Raw genomic sequence first — 12,554 nt, forward strand, 5'->3', positions numbered from 1 at the left:
AGGGCAACTTGCAATACTTGCTAAGTAGATATTTCATTTAAGGGAGGAAACACTACGACTATGCAAAAGCATTTGCTCACTAAACACGCAATGACCTCAAATGAATGTCGTGTTTTTAATTCCGCTCCGGACTCGGAATCGTGAAAATCTTATCAATACCCATCCCTAGTCGTGTCTTTATGTGGTAAGAGCCAGGCAATATCTCCAGCAGATACCTTTAAAAGAGATACTTGAAAACATTGAATAGCTGGGAACAGTCACCGAAAGCCTGAAACTGAAAGAAATATACACAAAACACAAATACACACAAAGATGAACCTTCATCTACAGACTTGGACAAATCTCTGTATAAAGGGGTAGATAGACTAGAACAAAAGGGGACAAACGTAATAGGGAACAATAAGTGTGCTTTTGGGTTAAACTCAGGGCAAGCTAGTTTTTCTTTTCCCAGAGCAGAAAGGACTGCTGAAAGATAGGTCCTCAGGTATCAATCCAAAGGAAACTCAACACCGTTCAACACTGAAAAGAAAAAATAGATTTAAAAGTGGGAACTTGCACAAGTTTTGAATATCCTGAAAACACTGTAGTATAAACTTTGAATCACCAGAACATTTCAGCAGCATATTTGCTGCGGGGACAACAAGACAGACAAGCAGGAGAACAAAACAGAGGCAGACGTAGAAATGAAAGGAAGCTGCGCTGTTTACAATAGTCTGATGTGCAATCACAGACGTTAATCTTCTTTATGTCTCTGCAGGTACATATTTTTCTTCCCTGTGGACCATACAGAGGCATGCTTTTATTTATACAGATAAACTGACTCAGCAGTCTCGGTTAGCCTACAAGATGGGTATTCAAGAGCTGGAAGAGTTCATCAAAAAAGTAGAGATCCCTCTGCTGACCTGATATCCCAAAGGCAACCTTAGACCAAGAGATAACATGCAGTAGATATATTGTACATCATCTGGTTCAAATAGGGAAAGATTGTGGTTACAATTGAAGGCCTATTAATCATGTCCCACACAAAACAGCAAAACACAAATGTATACAATTGAATGGAGCTTAAAAAATGGGACACTTTTTGAAAAGGCTATTTCACTGGATTGCATTATCTTGGAAAAATAGTTCATGTTATCGTGCATACCTCTGTAAATCCTAAACGTGCTTCTAATTTGACATTTAAGTGTTGCTGTGACAAATGATTACTTTCAAAACCACTTCAGAAATTCAACATTAATCAGCAGCATCTCTCCCCCTCCCAGTATAATTCTATTTTCTTTTTGCCAATATTGAAATTTCTCCTAAATGGGAAAACACTGGCTGCTTTAGTGGATAAAGACATATTTGAAGCCTGCGCTTTTGAGACTAAGCATTGCAATGGATGTCCATAATATAATTTAGGCCATTTGGGGAGAAGCCTTTTTGCCCATGATGTGTCAGTGAGTTAAAGCTTAGCCCCAGAGGGCTGCCGCTTTAAGCCCTAATGAAGAGCAGTATGTCATTGGCCATATGGCAGGAGTCATGGTGTTAGTGCAGACACTCAGTGCCAGCTGAAACATGTTAAGGTGGCAGCAGAGCATATGTGTATACTTTCATATGTTTACAGTATTTACATGCAGTGTTAATTGTGTTGAAATGCCTCCATGTATGCTGATTTTGTACATTCAAGTGCGCTCATGAGTGTGTATCTGTAGCTGACAGTAGGTTGCACTATGTGCCAGATAGCCTGGCTTTGGAAAGCTGACAGACTGCCTGGTTTCCCATCAGTGCAGGTCACTGGCTGAAAGTAAGGCTTGAGAGGACCTGCTGGGTAGACAGACTGTCAGCCACATCAAGTAGACAAATGGTACAGGCCAGGGCCCTGGGGCATCCAGCAAGGTCAAGGGTCATAACCGGCACACATAGACATGTGACAGCTGTCAATGATTCTAACACAGAACTGATGGTTATCAATATGCTCTGATTCTTTAGGTGCTAGGGCTGGAACTGCAAGTTGATTATTGATAGAACTCCCACTTAATCACTGATCAATAAAATGCCAGAAAATATGAAAAAAATGACAAACCCCAACAGCTCAATGTGCCACCTTTGGATTTCTGCTTTTGTCTGATGAATGGGAAAAGCAGGTTTAAAGAACTGGTTTCTATAATGATCACATAAAATAGAGGAATGAAGCAAATCAAACTCAATAGATTCTGGAACATGGGACTATTTAGCATTTTGCTTAAAATTAAGTAATATAATTAAAGTCGGTGCAGTTACCAGTTATTTTTTCTGTCTGACAGATGGAAAAATGAACCGATCATTTCACCTCTTGTAAATACGATACAGTTTTATTTTGAAAGTTGTTTTTATGTGTTTAAGTTGTTTTTATGATTTTAGAAAACTAAAATATAATGTTAAAATATGCAAAAGAACTCATCTTCATTGCTGTTAGGATACACTTGAGGTAATCTGAAGCCTAGAATTGATTCATTACTTCAAGTAAAGTCATCAGTTTTAAACATAAACGTGGAAAACTGAAAAACAAAGAGAATATACAAATAATGCAAATTATAATTTATGCTTTGTGTCATAAACTAGGCATAGCCTGGGTGTATAGAGTGCACAACCAATAGAGTGTAATACCCTAAAAGACATTAATAGTAGTAACCTTATTCATTTAGTGTCATTATGATTACCAAGCCCAGAAGCTCAACGACTATCATCTCCAATGTCTCTAATGTCACTTTTTTGTTTCTCACTCACACATTCACATTCTGTCTGTGTCATCTTGTCATTTTGTCTCTGATGCTGCCATTCAACTCACAGTTTGATTCACAGTCACTTATCATGCACACATCTTTCTGGCAAGATGCGTCTTCATCGGGCGGCAGCAAAAACACTGACAAGCATAAACGCACATAAATGGACAACAATAGCACAGACAAATTTATCTTTAAACACCATTTGAGATTTGACGATTGGCGCAAAAGTACTGCAGTAAATTAGTAGAAAGCTGTGTAGAACTAATTAGCCACTGTTTTGCTGAGAGAGGCTGAAAGGAAGAGAGCATGAGAGATGAGATGTGTTTAACAGATGATCTATATGCAGGGTGCTTCACAGTGATATCCCCCACTGAGAGAAATTATTGCTGTAAACAGAAGCTTGCATCTCATAAATGCATCTACATTCATTTGACTTGACAGCAGGCCTCATAATGCAATCTTTAGCAGAAGGTGATATCTGTTTGAGCAAGAATAGCTTTAGCATTGATTGGCATCCAAGATATAGCTAAGAAAAACGACTGAGGAAAATTAAAAAAAGAGAAGATGAATCAGAGCTTGCCATCTGGCGTGAACTTATAAACCAGCAGTACTTCAGTGACCTGAGAGTTCGCATCTGCCTATATTTGTCTAAAATGCTGTCACCCAGAGTACAGCTGTGGGGAAACAGGAGGAAGAAATGACCATAAAGCTGATGTCAGGCACCCGGTGATTATGATTTGTCCTGTGAGAGTAATTCCTCTATAGTGTACAAGCTGTTGCAAAAAAGGTTGTTATGCCAAGATCTAAATTTGATTTTCTGCTACTTTTATTTAAACTTAATCTTCTGTACATGCAAAGTTGGGTGGTATTTTAAATTAATTGAGTTTTGCTTTTACTGTGTCTCAAACAACAGTAGTATTACCAGTAAGAAATTGCTTTTTTAGAGTTAAAACTATCAGATTTTCCTTGGTAAGACCAACATGTGTGAGCTTTATCAAACGTATAAAAATGGAGATGAGTTAAGCATAAAAATAGCCTAAAGTTTGCATGGATTTTTTTTCTTTTGAAGTAATCACATAGACATGCTGAAGCTAAATGCCTAACAGCAGGAATAAACTTGTTTACAGCTTGGTACAAAAACTGTTTTTGGCTAAATTCCTTTTTCATGACAGCTGTATGGGGTGAAATTTTATATAACTCACCTGTTTAAATTTGCATCAAAGCTTAAAGTTATGCATTATTAAATGTGTAGCCAGTTTGTGTGGGATGCTGGTGCTGTTTTGATCTTTTCCAGAATTTGGTGGTATTAAAACAAAGAAAAATGTTTAGTTTATCTTTAAAGTAGCCTTATATCAGTTCATTTTTCACTAGACATTTTTAGCAACATTTATAATATCATGCACAGGCATGATTGCTCACCACAGCCAGCTAGCTGGCTCTAGTGTTAGCTGATAATTCCCCAGCTCTAAACTCTCATTCAAATCTAGTTTCATTTTTTTGTGTAAATAGAAATTCACAAGCCAGTGAGTGATTACTCTGGTTTTGTCCATTGTTATTATATTAAATGGTTACAATACATAAGAATCCTAATCCACCTTTACAAAAAATGCTGGAGCATTTTCAGTATCATTATATGCAATGCAATTTGTACAGCTATACTAATCTTTGAAATTGTGAACCAAAGGTTTCTGAAGGATAGTTTGAAAACCCTTTTTATTTTTGTTTGGTGTCCTGTGCAATTGTCACATTTTTACTTTTTTAAATTCTTCTTTTGCCCTAAACACTGCAGCTTGGTATCAATGAAACCCTCACTGTAAACAGACTGAAAACCCTCATTACAATAGCAACAGGTTACAATGGTAATGCAAAACATTCTGTTGACTGCTCCGTGACTGTCATTGTCATGTATCTGAACACTGATTGTTAAAGATAACACAATGGAGACTATTTTACTTAGCAAAACAGTAAATGAATCATATTTATGCCATATAATATAATTTGATTACATTTTGTATAATACCTGAGCTGATTCTACTTTATGTTGTTGGTCTTCTGCTTATAACCAACAAAGTTACAGGGGGAAAGTGTGAATACACAGTGAAATGACAATCACTGGAAAAAAATGTAATGACTTTCTCTTTACTCCGTTCAGACGTGTTTGCTATTTATTGTAAACAAATAGCCTTCCATTCTAGAAAATAGATCACTTCACATCCTATTGAAATAACCTGTCGATTTCAAAAGGTGGATGTTTAATATTTGTCCTGTGTATGACTGAACTGTAGTTTGTTGCAGTATACTTAGTGAGGACCATTTGTATTGTATGTGTTTACACATTTACTGGCCAGCTTCCACAGTAATGCATCAAGTGATTAACATCACCATTAACTGTTAACTGTGATAAAAACCTTGTATTTGATTTAATGGGTATGTAGAAGAATTAACAGTGCTCGTCCCTGCTTTCAGAAACCACATAAACATTAGTTCTTCTATTTAATAGATTTTTGATAAAGTATATTACCATGTCAAGTATTGGAATTTTTGACTGACAAGGCAGACAGTTACCTCTTTGGTTCCTCCTTACTTGTCTCTAGTTTAGTCATGTCAACAGGACAAATGGGTGGAAATCTCCTTTCTACGAACACATTGGTTGTAGTGAAATTGAAGGTGTAACTAAGAGTAATTAAAATGCGTATGTACTCATTAAGCTGTGTGCAATATATTCCTGAAAAGACTAGGTTGTCTAAAATTGATTTACATTTCACTGTTCAAACTGTTTCAGAACTCATCTCTCTTTTTGTGCATTGTGCATTGTATAATGTTTTTTTTAATTTTTACAGTCCTTGTAGAATATGTTATTACTTCTGAAAGTTGTATTTTCACATCCTGGTTCATAAGATCCAAAGTGTGGACACACTGTTTTAACAGATTAACAAAGTAATTTATTAAGTAAACTTAGGTAACCTAAGTGTAAAACTAATCGGGTGCAGCAGTCAGTAGTCGATTTCTATTAGTGCAGAAAACCATATAATGACACCGAAGAAGAGCTAAGAAGACACATAGTGTGGTGGAAGGGAGACAGGGAAGCAAGGGTAGAATGAAGTGCAAGCAACAGCCCAAATCCCATGCGTGCTCCAATGAGCCTCTGCCTACCCACCCGGAAACTGAAACACATGCAGAGGAAAGAGTCAGGGGCAAGGACCATCATACTTTCTTAAAGATTACATTTCAACTTAAAATCATTATACAGTTGCATTTTTCAGCATTTGAAAAATGTGTAGCTGTGTAGTTAGCCTAGAAATAAGACCTTAGTACCTGAGTAATGCATCAAATATTAACTTGATTTGTACTAGATTATTATGCTTATTTAGCTTTGTAAATTTTAATATTGATTCATTCCTTTTCCCCAACCACTGCATCCGCTCCATTCATCTATATATCTACTGATTAATACTTATTGTCGGGCTTATGTCAGGATGGTGATGTAAGTACTGGGAGTAGATAGTAAACTTGGTTCAATTCAACACATCACAGACATTGGTAGAAGTGTTTATCCACATCAGTTCATGGTTCAACCCTTAAATTGAACATTTAGCATATTTTTAAATATGAAACACCAGCTAATGGCATACAGTGAACTTGACTGATATTAGTCATAATAATGTTTGAATTTTCCATGACTCAAACTGCACTTGCAGTTTGAGTCATGCAAGCTTATACTTTTTTTTTCTCTTAAATATTTTTTCAAACTAAATTATCAGTGCTGCACAAATCCATCCATATGCTTCCGCTGATATTATACACCATGCTGTTTCTGAATAGGAAGAAAATAATGTAAATGATAACAGAGCAGATTACTGTCAATGCTCTAATTGCCTGTGTCATCCCCAGAATTAGTCTTTACTCGTTGCTAATGACTTTTCAAACGTGAGATGGATTTTTGAGCTAAAGCGCTAAAGAGAGAATCATTCTCTAATTGACAGAGAGATATGTTGGGGCCTTGCATGCTGAATTTCATTCATATTTTGCACACAGCAGTGGGGGAATGCATGACCTTATCTCACGGTTTGAAGACCAAAGCATGTTGCCAGAGCATGAAAATTTGTCCTGGGAATTGCAAACAAAAAAGTGAGCTGTGGTTTATCCAGTCCAAATATTGCCCCATTCTTTGTATAAATTGAAATATGAATATTTAAATATGAATTTTATATATATGAATGCTCTGAAGATATTTAGCAGCTCTTTTATCCTTGAACTACTTTAGCATGGTACAAGTGGAACATAAAAATAATTGCAGAAAAACATGATACAACACTAAACTTATAGACAACATTTTAATGTAACACTTCAGAAAGGGTCACATTGTGAACTGACTATTGCATAAAATCCTTTGACAGTCAGCAAGGTTGTTAAAAATGACACCTTTGTGTGAGCAGAAACAGGTGTGTGGGGAACCAAATGTTCAAAATCTTTCCCCCTGCTCCTTTGTCTACTCATAATATATAAATAACACACACATACACATACATATATGTGTATATATATATATATATATATAAACACCCAGCACGCCCCTGCGGGCGGTTTATCCTTCAAGCTCTACCTCTACCTCTACCAGAGGCCTGGGAGCTTGAGGGTCCTGCGCAGTATCTTAGCTGTTCCCAGGACTGCGCTCTTCTGGACAGAGATCTCCGATGTTGTTCCCGGGATCTGCCGAGTGGATTCATGAGCGAGGTCATGAGTTCAGAAGACCCTGTGGCCTGACAGAAGTGGACTGAAACTGACTTTACTCCTACACAGCACCCATCCTATCTTGCATAGATGGAGCGCTTTAGGTTGAAGTTGTAAAATGTTGCTTTTTTTGTTTCTTTCTTCTCAGCAGATCAGCAGATATATATATCTATATATAGATATATAGATATAGATATATAGATATATATAGATATATCTATATATATATATATAGATATAGATATATATATGCACAAAGTAAAAAACAAGGTCTTTCAAAAAGCATCAGCTCCTAGAGAAATGAAATGATTGAAAATGTTAAGCCTAAAACCAAATAAGATTGTGAAAAAACTATGAAAACTTTAAATAGTGTGATAGCTTTGAACTGAAAGTAATGTTACCATGACAATAACTCAATAGTGACTCAACTATGATTGCAGCAGAAACCTACCTACAGATAAGCATCTGTATGGTTTTATTCATTTCTATCACTTTTAATGTCTTTAATTCAAAACCCCACATCTGTTCACCGCAAGTCTATCTCTACATGGTTGCTTTATGTAGCAGAGGTCACAGGCTCCTGTTGTTTAGGAAATCCATCATAAACAGTTTCCAGATGCAGACTGCTGCCTTGCCTAACCTAATACATCATTTTAAATGAGACGAATATGGTAATTTTTCCTAATACGACGTGCCACTGTATCATAAATCCACTGTGCTTGAATTGAATACGTGGAATTGTCTCCACGCAGACATTGCCTATCACTCAGTCTTCGATTTTGTTTTGCAGCTTGACCACTCACCAAACACCATATGAGTGTGTCTTAATAGAATGAGTGGGCATTTTCATAGTAAAATGTGTAATTAGCTGCAAAGTACAATCACATCAGGAGAAATAGTCATAGCTGCCAGCGCTGATATTGTTGCATTGTAGTCATAATAAATTGCCAATGGGTTTGAAGAGCAGGTTGTTTGAATACGATTATTGTCTCGCATTGAATTGTATAGTTGAAAATGAAATTCATTTCGTTTGTGTGTCCTTTTGTTGTAGTAGTAAATTCACTTGTTGCATGCCTTTCATGCCATGTGTGCTTATGTGTGTGTAGGGCAAGTGACATGGCAAGGTGGTGGATAATACAATGCAGTGAGGGAATGAAGACTTGGAAGACTTTTTATTGTGCAGGTGTCCTCTTAAGTTTTTATACGTTTATTTGTTCACATGTAATTTTGTTCATTGTCATGTGGATATGCTGTACATAACTGTTTTTATGCACCTGTGCAGGTGGCTCCATGTGTCTGCTTGAGATTAATCTGATGGTGGAAATTCAATCAGTCCCTGCTGTTGAATCCACCCTGCGAAGATCCATCAGCAAAGCGGGGGACATTTACACAGCAGCAGTGAGGGGACATTCTTTACCGCACAGACAAAAGGGGAGGAGGAACATGCCGGTACTCTGGACACATTTCAGAATCTCCCATTTGTGCAGGCGTGGTGCTGTGAGTGGAGAGAGCAGGATAATGACAAAGTTAACAAAAACAGTGAAAGTCACAGCAGATCCATGTGAAATAATGCATGTCATTTATTCATAGTGTTCCTCAGCTTTGGTCATGCCTTGGCCCTGGCAAATTAAATAGGCCTCCCTTGTGCTGTCATGTGCCATTTTTCCCTTTATCTCCGCTGCTTTTTTTGCTTTATCGTCTGCTCTTCCATCTGTGAGAAATGGGTAGTCTGGTGAAGTAACAGTTGGAAAGAAAAAGGTTAAAAGAAACAGTCATCGGAGCATTAGTTCTGTCATCTTGTCAAAGCTCACTTGATAAAGTTATTTTATAAAGTTTTATGTTTATTAAACACACTCTGTGGACCTGGGCCAACTGTACATTATACCGATGGCCTACTTTTACACACCATGTACCTCAACCCTTGACGACCCCAGTGTGTAACTCACTCACTGCCACACACTGTGGCAGAGTTGCTGTGCTAAATGCTTCCACTTTGAAATAATGCCACCTACCATCAATACTGGAGTATCTAGGAGGGAAGAAAAATCCTAGATATTGTTGCAGCACAGCGATGGCATCCTGTTTACATTTGGTGAGCTCTTTAGAGTGACCCATTCTTTCAAAAATATCTGTAAAATCAAACTGAATGACTAGATGCTTGGTTATTGTTTATGTTTTTTACTGTGCCACTGGTGTAGACTGATAACTTCGTCAGTGTACCAGTATAGTGCTTGGTGTGATAGGACACACTCAGCTAATCGGACCATCTATATACCTGCAATCCAATCAGTGTGCTTGCGATCAACTCCAGTGTGAACAAATCTATTACTGTAAAGTGATGCATTGATTTATCATTACCTCAGTAAACTGAGCTTTGTTTTATATTTAGAGTTTCACAATTTTGACTTTTGTTCTTTTTGTAGAGCTATAGATGCTTTTTAACATTGAGTTCCTTAGGAAGAAAGACGTTCTCGTAGAAACACCCACTAATGTAGGATAGTCATTCAGCTGAAGAACTTAATGTTTGTCCAAGCATTCAGATTTTATGCTTCACATGAGACACATCTTTTTTACAAGGTCTCTACTAGGACAACAGGACTGCTGTCCTGTGTTTAATGTTTTTTTTTATACCTTTTGTAACCAAATTTAATGTCAAGGAGTTTAATGCTTATATCCTCGTAGACTACTTCTGATTGCACTTCACATTTGTAAAATATGTGGAAAATGTGTCTTTTTCAAATTCTGTTGATGAAGTGAATCAAAAGAAAATTAATTATTCAGTATTTGAAAGATCAATTCACTACTCCAAGAATGTAATTGTTCTGTGTTGTCATATGTGTTGCCTTTCCTTGTCTTGCATTTTAGTGAAGGAAATCTTTCAGGGGTTTGACTGCTGGTCAGATGCAAGATGCAAGATTTAATTAAACCTCTTTGTCCTCTAGGACATTGTGAAGGCCATTTCTCTTGTGTTAAATAGACCAAAGGATTAATTAAGAAAGTAATTGGTTCTGTGGTCATACTCTATGTTTTATGCTGCCTACATATTGTGTGTCTGCTGTTTGACATCATACCTCATTCTGTGGTATATCCCAGTTATAATTCAGTTTTTAAGAACTTTATCCTCTGCTATGAGCTTCAGTATCAAGTGCCAGTTAAGTCATTATTATTACTTATTCTGCTTCATAGCCCTTTACACCCTTTTTTCTTTGCTTCTTAAGCTCCCCAACAAAGCTCCTTCTGTTGTTTTTTTTATTGCACAAGTAATCAGGTCATCTTTGTCCCAGCCACTGATAATTAGCTCGCTTGTCAAGTGGACGCAATTAGATGAATAGTCCACTATCTGCAAATGGAATGGAATTGTAGCCATGGATGTAGCTCGGAGAAATTAACATTGCAGCTAATCAGACAGCCCCGCCTTTTTGCAGGAGTCGGCGGAGCTTCACCACTGAGCGATAACCCATTGGGGAACATGCTAGCTGAAATACAAGAGCCACAATTAAATCCCTGTGTCACAGCCATTAATGATGCTAATCTATTTATCTATCTGGAGATCTTCCGGCCTTGTCTCATTTAGGGTTTGTCACTCCTTTGATCAGGCTGAAATACTGAGAACTGTGCACATGAAAGCAAAATAAGTCAAAAGCCTTTACTGTCATATTACTGGATATCCAAACAGTATAAATTGTCTTATTTTACTTTGGCGTAGCATGCCTGTTTTTACAGGAAACATTATGAATTTATTGTGCCTTCAAGAGATTGTAACAAATCCATATGTTTCCAACAAAATCTAAAAATGACAAAATTTTTGGAGGAATCCAGCATAATTATGTTTCCACACTCTGCTAACGGTTTAGGATTATTAAAAAGTGATTGTTTACGTAGATGCTTTGGGTGACACAGTGGTGCAGCACAGTCACCTCACATTAAGTAGGTTCTTGGTTTGAACCTTCTTGGTGTCTCTTTATGTGAAAGTTGGTCTTTTTCCCTGTTTTTGTGTGTGCTTTGTGATTCCAAATTGGTCACAAATGTGACTGTGAGATAGCTAAAGCAGTTAAAGTGCATAAAATATAGCACTGTGCATTTTAAGAATGTGGCAGTTTGAGTCATCTTTGAGACTAGAAAAGTGCTATATGAATATCAGTCCATTTCTATGTACTTTTTAAAGCTATTGCACAAATCGGGGAGAGCAAGTAATTAAAACTGTGGGAATCCTAACGTTATCTAACGATGTCATACTGTTATCAGGCATACCGGCAGTATGAAAGCAAGTGAGCAGTAGCTGGTAGAAAGAAGTGACGGGGGACCATATGAAATGATGAGCAGCACTTGGTTCTCATTTCTGTCTCTGTAGCCTTTTCTTCACCTTCTTTTAGAATTCACTGAACTCTGGAGACCAAGCACTTCTGCAGAGAAAGACTGAGACACAAAGGAAACTGACATAGAGTTGATGATGAGAAATGGATAGCCATTGTCTCATTAGACTTCCACTCACCTCTCTTTGCCTTCTTTTGAATACACAACCCAGTTTCTGGCTCTGTGGAAAGTTTTATAAAACACCTTTCTTGGACAATCTGAACTATCCTAATTGCATTTGTTTTTATTTGCCTCTCATAAAAGCAGTGTCATTTCACCCTCCAGCTAATCTTTGATGCAGCTGATGAAAACAGTGCACAGCTCGGTCACAGCAGATTCTGGTTTCTCTGGACATCCAACAAAGTTTCAACCTGTCTAGGGAAACTCCTCTTCCTACTTTTTCAGTTCATGCACTGATTAAAAAAATGTTTGATCAAGGATCTCCAAATATGGAAAGAGGCAGAAAGGAAGCGAAAATAACAATGAGAGAAAAGCAGATTCAAAAAAATGTTTCAGCAAACTAGCGGTGCTAATACTTTCTTGCAAAGATGCATTATAAATGTTTTTTTTTCTCTTTTGTGCTCATCTCTACACAGTAGCGTGCTGTCCTGTTATATGTTGCAGGTTCTTGGTTACACCGAGTTAAAACTAATGAGGAATACAACAGCTTGGTCTTGTTCTCATGAAAATAATGTGAAGCTTAAATGAGCATCATTCTGGAGA

The 12,554-nt window shown here is 37.2% G+C and overlaps 1 protein-coding gene across 3 annotated transcripts in view; it reads left to right on the forward strand.

The window, feature by feature from the left end:
- The window catches only part of grid1a (glutamate receptor, ionotropic, delta 1a), a 276,642-nt gene that overhangs the window by 85,436 nt on the left and 178,652 nt on the right, over positions 1–12,554 (forward strand). The gene's annotated exons all lie outside the window — the stretch shown is intronic.

Source organism: Pundamilia nyererei, unplaced genomic scaffold (genome assembly GCF_000239375.1).
Source record: "Pundamilia nyererei isolate P.nyererei 1_Seehausen unplaced genomic scaffold, PunNye1.0 scaffold00024, whole genome shotgun sequence".
NCBI lineage: Eukaryota > Metazoa > Chordata > Actinopteri > Cichliformes > Cichlidae > Pundamilia > Pundamilia nyererei.